The sequence below is a fragment of the Lissotriton helveticus genome, chromosome 11 (genome assembly GCF_964261635.1).
Source record: "Lissotriton helveticus chromosome 11, aLisHel1.1, whole genome shotgun sequence".
NCBI classification, from domain to species: domain Eukaryota; kingdom Metazoa; phylum Chordata; class Amphibia; order Caudata; family Salamandridae; genus Lissotriton; species Lissotriton helveticus.
The window spans coordinates 972,594,153-972,609,365 of NC_136072.1; the positions used below are offsets into that span (position 1 = coordinate 972,594,153).

The 15,213-nt window shown below is 43.6% G+C and overlaps 1 protein-coding gene across 2 annotated transcripts in view; it reads right to left on the reverse strand.

Moving 5' to 3' along the window:
- SEZ6L (seizure related 6 homolog like) overlaps positions 1–15,213 on the reverse strand; it is a 1,424,144-nt gene that overhangs the window by 707,080 nt on the left and 701,851 nt on the right. The window lies entirely within an intron of this gene.

Below are 15,213 nucleotides of genomic sequence, written 5' to 3' on the forward strand. Positions count from 1 at the left end.
TTCACATTTATAATTGCGTCTGTGCCCAGTTCCAGTATTACTGACTGGGCTACAGCTCCCATTCTGCGATACCAAAATGGAATAGCACGAGAGAGATGTAGCATTCAAGCAAGGATTGCTCTGTCATTGAGTTGTAAGATTTTTCATTAGGGGATCCTTGCTCTCATGTGGGCATAGATCATCAATATATATACACATATATTACCTACTGGCGGTCGCTTGTAGGTAGTTATAGTTAGGACCTTGTTTCTATTCAAAAAGCGTATTTTCTTTTGCTAATATCTTTGGCGCCGTTAGACAAATCTTTGTGAACATTTAGAAACTAATGGGGTGATTCGTCAAGTAGGGGCCGAGTAAAAAGTAGGTCCAAAACGCGTTTTCTCCATGTTAATTTTCATAGGAAACTTTAGATGTGGGTATGTCCGGAATTGCTGAACAAATTACACCAAATTTGGCAACAAGGTAGCTCTTGGTTCAGAAACACTCTTTTTGTTAAATGGTGTAATTCCGTTCAGTAGTTCCTCAGAAATGTAAAATTTCTCAGATATACAAATATGGCCACGGAGGATCCACAAACGCTTCCGATCTTCAGGCTGCGATTTGATTGGCTGCCAACAGTTCCAACGAGGAAGTGTTGGCAGCGAAATTGTGACTCAATTGAACTGTGTCACAAGGAAAAAGGTTGAAAAACATTCAAAATTAAGCAAAGGGGAAGGGTAAAAACACCTTGACACTCTAAGCCTACTGAGGGGGTCCCACAAGAACCCCCAGGGACAAAAAGAACATTTTTTAAAAAAGATTTTGGCTGGAGTCGCGTTGGGTACACAAAACACGCCAAACAACATTTTTTATTTTTAATGAAGCACAGTCTCCCGCGCTTTGTTTCCTTTAGGCCCCAGGTGGGTCAGGTCCCGTGGGCAATGATCTAAATAGATGCAGGGGCCCGCATTTCCACCACCTCCCCGGGGCGTTTGTTTTAAAATAAAGGCATGACTGGGGCTGCTGCCCAGCCATGCAGCCTTGGGGATCGCCACCTCCCTGGGGGCTTTTAAAAAAAATAAAGGTGTGTGGGGTCTCCTCCCACACAGCCCCAGGGACAACCACCATGTTGAGCAGTAGGGCCTTATTAGAAGTGGCTACATAATGTATATTTGTAAAGCGCACATTTAACCATAGGCACCTTGGCGCAGAATAACAGATTTTTGTTGCTACCCAACTCAATGGTACTCATTTTATTGACCTCAGAAGGATGAAAGGAAGAGTGGACCTGCTGGGATTTGAACCTGTGACCAAGAGGTCAAAGCAGGCCCCTACGGTGGACTCATTAGTCCACCAAGCCTCCAGTATGCAGTTATCGATTCCTTCTCCGCTTACTTCAGTAAAGAAATGAAAGCCTGGCTGTTTGCTATATCCTATTTGTTTCTGCTGTCCCACCTATGCTTGCACCAAGAGGCACTCTGATTGTATGTTGTACTTTATAAAATAATACCTCAACAGGGCACAGTGAGACTTACCGGGATGTGGGATAGACCACACCAAAGCACAGATTGCATCTATCTGGCAAGGGTCAAATCACATACCTTTCCCCTGGATGGGATACTTATGTATGTCGATATGTTCGTGCACTACATAACAATAACTATATAGTTTCATTTACTATCTCTTATTTAAGGGTGGAATTGGAAGAAAAAAAATTGGAAAAAGGACCCTTCCAAGTAGCACCTTGATTCTGTATTGGATCATACCAGACTACACCATTATTTCCTATTTTGTTAATCCTGGCTAAATTACAATTCACGACCGAAGGGTGTTTGTTTCTCGGGCATCTGTATTGTTTGAGTAGGTTTTTGTGTAGTTACACCGTGTACCTTTTGTCTTCTAGATGCCATGTTTGCACCTCTACCACAGTTCTAAATACTGTTCTGGTTCAGGGTTGAGGTTACGTTTTGGAGCCAACCTATTAAAAGTATCATGGTTACAGCTGGTCCTTGGTGTCGTCTTGTGTCTTTTTAATACTACAGCTGGACATTCTTTTAGCTCAGTCAAGTGTCCACAATTACCAAAGCGGCATGTGTCACAGACGGAACATGAAATATGATTTTTGAAGTACACACATCCAGAGCAAAAATGTTAAAAAGACCGTACTGGTGGAATAGCAAAAGACTGTAGTGCATTTGAGTGAGGCAATAGAAATAGCTCAACGACTATCTATGCTACTAATTGTTTTAAAAAGCTGTTTCTAAAGTAAAGTTATGCACTGGTAAAACCAAACATTTTATGCTACTGCGTGAAACGACCATGCTCTAATAGTCACTTCTAGTTTCTAAGGGGAGATGTTCCCATGCATTGAAATATTTATATATGTATACCTGAGTGGGTGCTGAATTTAAGGTAGGTGAAGAAAGTAATTGGGTGTAGGTCATTCGCAAAATAAAAATAACAAAGCATCCTGCGGCGGGGAACTCTAAACAGTTTTAAAAATGATGGTTCCCTTCAAAACGTGAGGTAACAACATTTATTTGACGAGTATACTAGAAAAAGTCGAATGTGCAAAAGGTTTGCCTACTAAACAAAGATGTACTTATTCTACTCATTAAACATTGGATAGAGATTCAGGTAGCAAATCTAAAAGCACAGATTAGTACCATTTGAATATAGCCTGCTGTGGGTGTCATTATTAACAGCGTTTACACCACATTGAAGGAAGGCAGCTCATGTGTTATTTTAATCAACTGCAATAACTAGTATTTAGGCTATTCATGTATGTAATATGAATAAACGACCAGATGCTTAAAATTCTTATAAAAATGCTGGAATTCGCAGAACTCAGGGCTCAAGATGGCGTCAGCAGATGATATTTTATAGTACCAAGGCAGGCAGTGCTTAATTTGTAAAAGAATATGTGATAGGGAGGAATGTTTTGCTCAGAAGCTCTTAGCCAGCACTATTAAAGATCCGGGAATCGTGATTTCATCTCAGGCCTCTTTAATCCACCACCAGACACTCCCTGCCGCTTTATCTCACTATTGCTGGTTCGTTTTCATCCATCCCTCGTCCATTTATCACTGTTTTCGGTCCTTCACTTCCTTCTACTTTAATCCTTTTGTGTTTTTTTTAAACCTTGCTCTGGATTGAATTTTGTTGAGGAAAAATTAGTCGTAGTCCCTAAAAATGAGTGCCAGTGAGGCCACTGCCTAATTTGAGCCTGTAGTTTCTGATGCTTAGCACCAGCACTCAATCATCAACACGGGTGCTTTTCATGAGCACCAGATAAGGACACATTCATTTACTGGGAAATTAAGTGATTTGCCCAGAATCACAGGATGTTGAGCTGACGCCGAGACTCTAACCCAGTTCCCCAGTTCCGAAGTCGACAGCTCTGGCCATTGTGCTACCCCTTCCCCCCACTTTCATGGTTAGTAGTTGGTTCTGTTTTAGGGGGCGCTAACAGTAGAAATGGTCTTGTGCATGCTGCCTCACTTATGTTTAAGGGCACACCAGCAACGACTGGCTAAAATTAAGCATTGTAGCTCGGACTGGCCTATTGGGCAATCTGGCAGTGCCACACAGGCTAGTTTGACTTTTCAGTGCATTAACTGGTATTTTGGCTGATTTTGGGCTTGGGTCATTGTCTAGTGGGCCAGTTCTTACTGTTTAATTCTCTGATATTACCACAGAGATTACCTCCAGCAAGCACACATGGATGACATTTCCCTTACCTGAAAAACAAATATACAGCTTCTCTTTGACAGTTTTAAACTGCACTGATTTTCAAATATGGACCATGTATTAGGAATCTGATTCTCTAAAGGGGGGCACTTTTAATTTTGTGCCAAGACCTATTTTATATCCCAGTCACCCTCTATGGTACATTTTTACAAACCTTTTTCAAAGATGCAGATCTGTGAGTAGTGGAAACACCTACACATTGTACGTAACTGTGCTTTAACGTGTTCAATTGCAACATTTTTGTAATTAAGGCTCCTTTGAAAAACCATGTTTTTACAATAACAACTTTATCTTGCTAAAAGATATACCACTTTCCATATGCAAATGTTATTGGAAAAGAATACCGGGACCCACTCTCATTATTGGTTTTTGACTGCTTCCGAAGCAATGGCTATGGTTATGAGTGCTCAAGTATTGGTGGGCTGCTAATTGAATACAATAGATACATAATGAAAACCTGAGGATCGTAAGTAACTGCAATTACAAGTTTTCTCATGATAATGGAGAATAGTATGCCGATGTTTGTGCTTACAACACCAACATCCTCAAGTCCTGGTATTTGCTGGGCTTTTTCTCTTGGTGAATATTGGCTGGTGTGACCTGGTGATATTTGGGAGTCTGAAAAATGCAACACCCATACAAAGAGAGGTTTTCATGGATGATGCAGTTTAACACAGCAATTGAAGCATATGAATCATGATTTGATCCTGCAGCATCTGAACGGATTTCTGGACTTAAAAGAACAGCATAGATGGGGCCCTTACTAAATGAAATGTAACAAAGGGTCAAACTAGTCAATTATTAACCTAACAAGCCTGCTTGGATTGTGGGTTACATAGTGCTTTTTCTGTTTCCTCAGTATCCTTCAGCCGTGATCTGGAATTACAGATAGATGGCGATGATGCGGGCCCGTCAAGCTCTACTTGGGACAGATCCCTAGCATGCAGCATTTTGTTCTAATGGGGTGACTCTCCCTATAACTGGGGCATACATAATTTCTACCCGAATGTGTACCTGTCATTTGCTCCCTTCCTGCTGACCTTCACTCTACCTGTCCAACGGCCTTCATCTCCCTATTTTGCTGAGCATTCCAGCTGGAGATTTACCACCTCAGTCACACTTAGGGCGCAGCGATATCAAACAGCACCCACTGTTCTTCGATTGCCAAAACTTCCCAATGTGGAGATGATGAGAGCTCACAGGAAGCGACCTCTGGCCCGTCGTGTGCGGATGCTCCAGTATTGGAGGGCGCTGTGGCCATTATGGCCAAACTAAGGTAAATAGCCTTTACTTTGCATACTAAACAACGCATGCCATAACAATGTGGTCGTTACAATGACCTCGTTGTTATTTTGCATACCATTACAACGCAAGTCAGAAAAACGACTTGCGTTAGGGGGAAGAAGGTGTTTGATTTAAAATCCAACTCCTTTCCTAGTGTCCACACAGACTGGAGTTGGAATAGTATATTTTACTATTCCATCATCCAGCACCCTCTAAAAGCAAGTCATTGTTCTGACTTGCGTTGTAACGGCATGCGAAATAACAACACAGTTGTTGTAAAAACCGCGTTGTTAAGGAATGCGTTGTTATGGCATGCGAAAAAAAGACCTATATTCCCAGACTAAGAGCTGGGTTCAACTTTATTGACTCTATTCTGGATACGCTCACAAATCGTCTGGAGAGTATGAACGAATGGCTCGACCAACATGACATGCAAATTGCTGACGAGGAGCAACGGGTCTCTGACCTCGAGGATGCCAGCTCTGTCACCACTAAGCACATTAAAATAATTGAGAAACTCCTCAAGACAGTGGCTTCTAAGGCCGAGGAACTGGAAGCACGCTCAAGCAGATCTAATATCCGAATTGCCGGAGTGGCGGAATCTACCAACACTGGCTGCATGAACGCTTATGTCGAGTGACTACTCAAGGACCTCTTTGGCAGAGAAGCATTCTCATCCACCATTTCAGTTGAAAGAGCTCACTGTACTCTTGGCCCACTGCCTGCACCCAACACACCACCTTGTCTGATTATTGCCAATCTTCTTAATTACCATAATGGGGACATTGTTCTTTGGCTTGCCCACGCGAAGGAACAAGTACAACATCAAGGAATTACCTTATCGCTCTTTTCTGACTTCAGCCTGATTGTGCAAGAGGCACGGTGTAAATTCATTGACATTAAACGTATGCTCCAAAAGGCCAATGTGCGGTACTCCATGTTATACCCAGTGCGACTCCGGATTCAGTTCAGTGGCAAGTTGCATATTTTTGACTGTCCCGCTGATGCCGCCACTTTTTGCAAACAATACCAATGGATGGAGCTCCACTTCACCCCCTCACATAATCCAATGGACATCTTCTCCCCCGCTCCATATATTGTTGCTGGCACGCTGGTTCAAATACCTGACTTCTCCTAGTTGTGACTATGTGTCTTCAGTCTATGTTCTCTACAGGCAGCCTATTGACATTATAAATGTTCCAGATAAGGCTGCTCACTCCACTGTCCACTGCTTGGTACATAGGCGCTCTCTTCTAGGTGTTGCCTCCCCCCCAAGGATTACTCCACCACTGTTTTTTATTGTTGCTTGGGATTCTACGGGGATTCACCGGATGCTGGTTGTTTGCTATCTGATGTGGGAGGGGGGTTCTGGGCTCGTTTTCTGCTTTCTTAGTTGCTGTCTTCTTCTCATAGGGAACTGTCTACATAATAATTGGTATACAATGTGAACTTCATGTATCTACACTCTGGCTACTTATTGCTCCCCATAGATGACCCGACTATCAGAGACCCTGAAATACCAACACTGAGAGGTGCTGTCCTACTTGACAAGGCACACAACCCTGACAGCCTTTCTACAGGAGACCACCTGCCCCTTTGAGAATGTTAAAGAAATATTTTAAGAGTAGGCAGTGGTCGCATAGTCCACTGCCTCCTTTCAAAAAATGAAAGTAAAGCGGTTCCTTTTTTTTTTTTTTTTTACTCATCCCATTTTCTTTTAAAGAAAACTTTTGCATTAAAAAAGTGTTTTATGTAAAAGTAATCATAGACATAGCGGTCTGTAGATTACCATCCCTATGATGGCTGGCATTACTATTGCAGCGCAAATTGTAACCTACCTTAATAATATTCATGAGTTTGCTCGATTTGCAACCCACTGGGAAACACTAGATTGAATATAAAACTTTCCTGCCTTAAAAAATGTGATTACCAAATAGCGATTTGGGGAAAATCGCTATTCGAAACATTCGTACATCCCGCCCTAAACCTCTCTGTAAGGCCATATTTCTATTGCATATTGACTATACCTAATAATTATTGTACATGCAACTGAAACACTACAGTGTAATCACACCAAAGCAGTGACATTGAGTCCAATATGACATAGAAGAGCAGTACTGACTTATCTCCAATGGTTCTGTGGAAAAGTAAATTTTGCCATGTTCTGTGTCCCTACGCCCCATCCATCATATGTTATGTGTGCATGACCAATATGCATATGTTATTCCCCATTTCTGATTAAAGACGCAATTACAGTTGTGTCCACCTCTGGTATGCCAGTTTCCAGTCCTCGTGAATACTACGAATATCAGGCCTATGTAAGTAATGTTGCCACGTTTCTCAGTGTGCACGTTATTCAATTATAAAGTCCCCGTTTCTAGGCCTCAAAAGGGCCCGGACCACAGATTCAGCTCCTGTCTCCTGAAAGCCTCGCTGAGGAGCGATACACCCCCACCTGTATCCTCGACCTTTCACTTACTTCCTGCCTTGCAGTGCCCGGTGTAGCCCGGCCCTGCCTCTGAGTCTGCCAAAAGTATGTTATAGTTCCTGCTATCAGTTCAGTCCTCCTCTTCTGCATTCCTAAGCTACTGAACTGCATCAATAGTTTCCGTCATTGTCTAGCCTTCTCGGCTCCACGTTAGAGAAATACTGTATTTAATGGTCATTTATTCTTCTTCACGCACTACATGTAGAATAATGCATGGTCCAGTCTTAGAATCAAGTTAGCTTTTCCCCTCATGACTTCTAGTTTATATCAACATGTTCCCTAAACATTAGATACCAGATAGGGTTTAGGTACATGTCGCTCCGACCCTCCAGACTCTAGTCTCTGCTCCTAGCACAGAGTTCGTAGCCCCCAGTTTCTCCTAGTAACACGTCATTGCTAGTTTTCGCGCACCATTAGGTTAGAGGTCCCGGCTCCTTAGGTAGCCCCCTCCTATGTTTCCGCCCATTCATGACATATTCTGTTACGTTTTGCATCACATGTCTATGTAAACTCCCAGTTACACCCACCTTTACTGTTATCTCTCGCGACTGTTACACGTCACGCCTTCTACTCCACCCACTGTTACGCCTACTGCAATGTAATGCTATGTGTTTGCGCTATGTATATATATCGATGTTATGTTATTAAATGTTGGCGCGCTCATTCCAAGCTCATTCCAAGCTCATTCCAAGCTCATTCCAGACTCATCCCAGACCTAGCCCCAGCAGCTGCTGGGACACCCTATGCAGGTTGTCCTGATCCTGTCCTTATGCTGTAATAAACCTGCAACAACTCCTACTACCTCGAATCTTGACTCTTATTTATTGAGCTATCTGTTATTCATTCAAGCATTCAAAAATAGGGTATTATTTATTTATTTACCACATAATGGCGCCCGAATAGGGACTTGCCCTTTCCCCACGCGTCGGTGAAGCCACGCCGACCCCCTGACCCTCTGCAGTCGTGACGGAACCATACCGTGCACCCGGCAGATATTTCTGCTCCAAGTATCCCTCAGGCCCACGGAGGAGACGGAGGAGGCGGTCCAGCATCCGAACGAGACGGTGGAGGAACGCGGCGAGTCCCGACCAGAGCCCAAGCCGAGAGTCCAAGGTCCAAGGTATCCGGAGGTCCACCCGTAACTGAAGTCCGAAGTCCGAAGTTCGTCGTCGTAGTCCAGTCCCGTCCGAGGCCTTCCGTTCCGTGCTGCCCGGTGAGTACCATTGCTGGGGTAGTGTCTCGACAGGGTCAGTCTAAATTGACTCTGGTCCGTGGGTTGGTGGTACCCAAGCCCACAAACGAAGTGTTCACCTAGGTGGATACGGGTCTTGATGTGTTCCTTTATGGGACCGGTATGTTCCGTACTGTTACAGCAGTGCATCCAGTAACTCTAGTCTGTTCCGTTCTCGAGAATTCTGTTCTGTTTCTGTTTTCAGTATTTTTCAGGTAGTATTCTGTTCGAACTGTTATTTATAATGTTGTTCAATGTATTTTCAATGTCGTGGTATGCCTGAATTGTTTTCCCAATTGTTATTGTTTTTCGTGTATTGTATTGTGTTCCGATTCAAGTTTAGAATGCCGCTCTTTTCAAAGTTACGTCAGTTAAAAACTAGAAAGGGTCTGCTGGAAGCAGCAGTTCCTGTTCCGCCTAGGGACAGTCCAGGTCACTTTATGTATCAGAAACATGGCATAAGCGCCATCTTGTATCTAGATTTATGGGTAGAGTATACCAAACAGTTAGAAGAAAAGTATAGATGGCCCGTATCGGGTACATGGGATGCCGAATGTATCATGCGAGTAGAAGAAGCATTATGGAAAAAGAAAGCCAGACAGTCGCAGAAAGATGCCATCGAGTTATGGCGTAAGGAAGCGCATAAAAGAACGGAAAAGGAAGTCAGAAAGTCAGAGTTAAGTAGAGAATCCCAAGAACGAGCCCAAGAAAGAGAATTAATCGAGATAGGTGAACAAGTCAAAGCCGAACAGTCAGACAGACAGAGGCATGCCCTTATTAAGGGTATGTATCCTCTCCTTGCCGAGGGTTTGCCAAAAGCGACCCCAGAGGCATCCAGTAATTTCCCGCCGCCATTAGTTCCGACCAAGCTACGTCACAAACCGACCGCAGCTGATATTTTTATTTCGTCCTATTTGGACGACACAGTTCCAGAATATGCAAATCCAGTTCGCGCTCCACCTGTCCCTGTAAATCAGGCACTTCCCGTTCTCCCAGACACCGGAGTACCTGTTACGGTACCCCCGGGTCAGCCTGCCATACAAGTTCAGCCCACGTTACAATTACCGACCCTGCAAGCACGAAGAATGTCAGTCGACGATTCTAGTCTAGGGGCCGCAGGAGGAGGTCCTCCTCAAACCCCGCCGCCACACAAGCGTTTGTCAGCACTTGAATTACATGCTCAAGCATCACAGCGTACTCCTAAAAGTAATAAGTCTGTCACAGAAATCAGACAAGCCCTTACCGAATGTGTTTATGATCCAGTTCCAGGGGAATATAATATGGTTTTATATTCCGTACGTGTAAGAAGGGTGACCGAGTATCTAGTCACTTTGCCGAATATGAAAGAAGATCTAGACAGAATATATCGTTTCATCCGTACAGGGGATGATCCAGAAAGTATTGGCGAGATTATGTCTCAAAGAAAAGCCGAGATTCAGCTCATGATATTAAAGTTCCTGATCAATTGTCTAATAAGAGAACAAGATTACCCGACTAAAGATCCCGCCGACATGAGAATCCTAACAAGGTGGAGTGATAATATAGCCGAGGGTAAGCACAAGACCATTAGTGCCATGGAAAGTATGTATAAGAAAATTCGTAAAGAAATAATAAGGTTACACGAACAGCGTAAAGCAGCACAAGGAAGCGAGAAAGAAAGTGCCTCTGATCCTGAAGAGGAAGACGAGAATCCCGCCAGAATAGCGTATGTAGGAAAATCCAGATTTCCAGATCGCCATTTACGTCCAGAACCTAAGTCTGTTTTTCAGCATCCAGAACGAGAGCCTCGCTCTCTAGAACAAGTATTTCAAGCTACCGATCATATTCTGAAATCACGAGTCGGTTATAGCGAACTAAGTACTATGCACGAACAAGAACTAGCCCGATCAGCAGTCCGATGGATTACTGATTCTACCACTTTTCCAGACGAAATAGTGGCACAAATGTTTCTGAAACTGCCCCCAGCCGAGCAACGACTGGTGGGTACGTATATGATCCAGCACCTCATTACCCTGTATGAGGGTCAACATTCTGATCCAGGTCCGTTACATGATATCCTGAACGAGTTACTCCAGTATAGATGGAGAGGTCTAGGTACCGATTTAATTAGTGTCATTCTAGAACAGCGCCACAAGTATAGAACGTTCCTGAACCCGCATTTTGTTCATGTCTCACCCCCAGAAAGTAAACCATTCTATATAGACAGACAGAATCCGTTACGAGAAGTCCACCCAGTCCAAGGGACGGGTGGCGAAATGCAACGAGTGTTTGTATACACTCCGATATCAAAGATGGAACTCCTCGAAATGAAGAAATTAATTCCCTGTCATGACAAAGACCCAGCGGGGTTCCATAGAGAATTAAAAGACATGCTCCGTATGGGAGAATACACTTACCCAGATATTATTAAAATGTTAAAGGTCCTGTTACCCGCAGGGGTGTATGAAAAGTTAAAGGAAAAAGAATGGGAGGTGGGAGAGAAAAAGATCGATTGGACAGCTCTAGAAGCTGAAGACAAGGCACGAGTACCAGGTACCGGTCTTGGAGATAAATGTAAAGAATTACCAGAATTATTGATTCAAGTTTTACCCAGATTATTGACAACTAGGAAAGAAGACTGGGATGCAATCTCAGCCTGTAAACAGAAACAAGAAGAAGATATTAGTGATTTTTATTCTAGATTCGAGAAATGTTTCAGTATTAACAGTGGTCTCAAGACAAGTAGTGAGTCATACCCTCATCTTTTCGTTACCAAATTAGTCGAGAATTCAAGTCCACAGATTAAAAACCGAGTTTTGAAAGTCGAAAGCACCTGGCAAGCAAATAGTCCGTCCCAGATGCTCCAGATGCTTCAGTACCACCAGAATAGAATTAGAGAAGAGCAAGAACACGAAAGAAAACGTATGAAAGACACGAAAATGAAAGTGCTAGTTGCACAATCTATTCCTCAAGATAGTCAGAAGAGGGGTCCGAATCAAGCCAGTCATCCTGCGGCTCCCGTTAAAGGGAACTGCAATTATTGTAAACAGCCAGGTCATTTTATAAACGAGTGTGCAGTTCTGAAGCACAACATAGCTACTGGTAAGACTAAAGAAAGACCACGTCCGCCGAGACAAGAACAAGTTTCACAGACCCCTCAGTCACAGAATGCACAACAGACAGTTACAGTACCGCAGCCTATTGCTGCAACACAGCACGTTACATCGCAGATGTACCAGTATGCACAGTCCGAGTATCCAGAGTACCAGTCATATTCATGAAACAGCCTAGAGAGGGAGGTAGGCTTGCCTCTCATCGAGATACCTGTAGACCAAGAAGGTCCCTATGTTCATAGTCAAGTATTAGGGAAAGACAGAAAATTTCTGATAGATACAGGGGCAAGTAGGACCACAATTAGTCATGCCGAAGTTCCAGGGGCTCCGCTCTCAGGCTCAAGAAATGTTTCCCTTGGATTTTCAGGAAAACCCATAGTTAATGAAATATCAAAGCCAGTTACTCTAGAAGTAGGTCCATTGTCCCGTACTACTGATCTGTTACTTACTAAGTCATGTCCAGAAAATCTATTAGGTATTAAGACATTGAAAGAATTAGGTGCAATTATTTGTTGTTCCCCAGAGGGAATACGTCTGTTCCTACGTGACTTTAAGGGTCACTATGTATTACGAGATTTTGATTCAAGATTGTCTAATGTTCCGCAGCATTTATGGGCGAAAGGTCCAACTGATGTAGGTTACATGCAAATCACACCCTATCGTGTGACTCTCAAACCAGGTGTAGTGTTACCCCGAATCAGGCAGTACAGATTGCCACCTGAGGCTGTAGCAGCCTTATCCAAAATTATTGACGAACTCATGGTTCAAGGAGTAGTTGTAGAAACTGACTCCAATATATGCAATTCTCCGATCATTCCAGTCATGAAACGTACTGATCCAAATGCACCCCCAGTATATCGATTAGTGATTGATTTACGAGAGCTTAATAAATGTATAATTCCTCAGTATCCAGTTGTTCCGGATATTTCTTCCCTGTTAACTGCCATTGATTCCGAAGCCATGTTTTTCACTGTTATTGACCTCAAGAATGCATTTTTCAGTGTTCCAATCCATCCAGACAGCCAGTTTCTTTTCGGATTTTGTTTAAATGGAAGGAGCTATATGTTTACACGCGCTCCTCAAGGTTTCACAGAAAGCCCTAGTATTTACAGTCAAGCACTCAAGAGACAACTAGACAACATTCACATGCCAACTGACACTGCCCTGCTCCAGTATGTCGATGATCTACTGATCACAGCCCGTTCTGAACGTGACTGCGAGCGAGCATCACTTACAGTTCTGTATTTTCTTGCCGAGATGGGGCACAAGGTGTCACCTTCGAAGCTTCAATTCTGTGTCCAGCAAGTGGTATACTTAGGTCACTTGCTGTCCAAGAGGGGTAGGCAGTTGACACCCGACCGTATCCAGTTAATAGCGAGTCTTCCCCAGCCCAGAACCCAGAAGGAGGTACGTGCTTTTATCGGCCTTACCTCTTATTGTAGACAATGGATTCCCCAGTATGCATTCCTAGCCAAGCCACTGATACAGTTAACGACACAGGAGGCAGCCGTATCGACTGTCCTCCCTTGGACATCTGAACATACACTTAGTTTCAACGAGTTAAAGAAAGCCCTATGTCAAGCTCCAGTTCTAGCTACACCGAACTACAGTAAGCCTTTCACACTTTTCGTTACAGAACGCGAAGGTACAGCATTATCTGTTCTTACACAAGATCAAGCAGGTCAATACAAGCCCTGTGCTTATTTTTCGAGCACATTAGATCCAGTCGCCCAGGCGTTGCCTGCGTGCCTGAAGTCAGTTGCAGCCACAGCACTAGCTATCAGACAAAGTGATTCCATAGTTTTAGGACATTCCCTGACAGTACAAGTCCCACATTCAGTAGAAGTTCTTTTAAACCGAACACAAACTCAGCACCTGACAATTGCACGCTTAACAGGTTATGAATTGACACTGTTCCAGCCACACATAGAAATTAGACGCTGCAACGTCCTGAATCCTGCCACACTGTTACCATCAGTCAATTCAAATCCAGACCCACATGATTGTGTGGAAGTAGTTAACATTACGACAAAGCCAAGACAAGACCTGACAGACATTCCGTTACCAGATCCTGACCTGACACTTTATGTGGATGGTTCATGTATGAGAACTAGTACAGGAGAACTAGTCGCCGCGTATGCAGTGACTACTGACACTGAAGTTATTGAAACACACCGTATTGATATTCTGTCCGCTCAAGCAGCAGAGCTAGTTGCTCTGACACAAGCCTGTATACATGCCAAGAACCTGAAAGTTAATGTTTACACGGATTCACGTTACGCATTCGGAGTTGTACACGACTTCGGAGTGCTCTGGCAGGAGAGAGGTTTCATGACTTCTCATGGAACCAAGATTCAGCATGGTCTCCTTATTCAAGCCCTGTTAGATGCCATACATTTACCGACATCTATTGCTATCATGAAGTGCAAAGCACATACGAAAGTCACAGACATTATTTCCCAAGGTAATGATTTAGCAGACCGTACAGCCAAGCTTACAGCACAGACACCAGACATTCCAGTTAATCGGACACATACTCCAGATCTGATTACATGCATGACAGTTAAGGACCCTACACAAGATGTCATAGATATCCAGTTACATGCTACTCCCGATGAAATCAAGAAATGGTCTGTACAAGGAGGGGTCCAGACAGATCAAGGATGGTTAACGAAGGGTAGAGCCACATGGTTTCTCCCCGATTCTATGGTTCAAGTCATTATCAATACCGCACATAGTCCAGCACATTTAGGAGAAAAAGCTATGTTAGACAGTATCCAGAACATTTGGTTCAACAAGCATTTACGAGCTGCAGCCAAGCAGAAAGTCCGTACCTGTATGATATGTTGTCAGTTTAATCCAGGTAAAAGTGTTCCGGTGGAACAAGGTGGTTTCCAGCCCCCTGACCACCCTTTTGAGGTCCTCCAGATGGATTATATTCAAATGGAGCGATGTCGAGGTTTCAAGTATGTCCTTGTAGTAGTATGCGCTTTGTCCAGATGGACAGAAGCCTATCCAGTCCCAGATTACACAGCCGCGACCACTGCCAAGCAGTTGGTTCGTGAATTTTTCCCTAGATATGGACTCCCTAGAGTCGTATATTCTGATAACGGTCAGCCATTCTCATCCGAATTAATGAAGCACGTTTCCCTGTTGTTAGGGTACCAGTGGAAGTTTCATTGTGTACGCCATCCAGAAGCAGCTGGACTAGTCGAGAGACATAATCAGACTCTGAAAATTCGTATAGCAAAAGTCTGTAAAGACAAAGGTGTAGACTGGTTAGTAGCTTTGCCAGTCGCTCTGTTTTACATGCGCATGGTCGCACATTCCAGATCAGGTCTGTCCCCGTATGAGGTCGTTTTCGGCCGCCCCCCTAACATGTGGGGTAC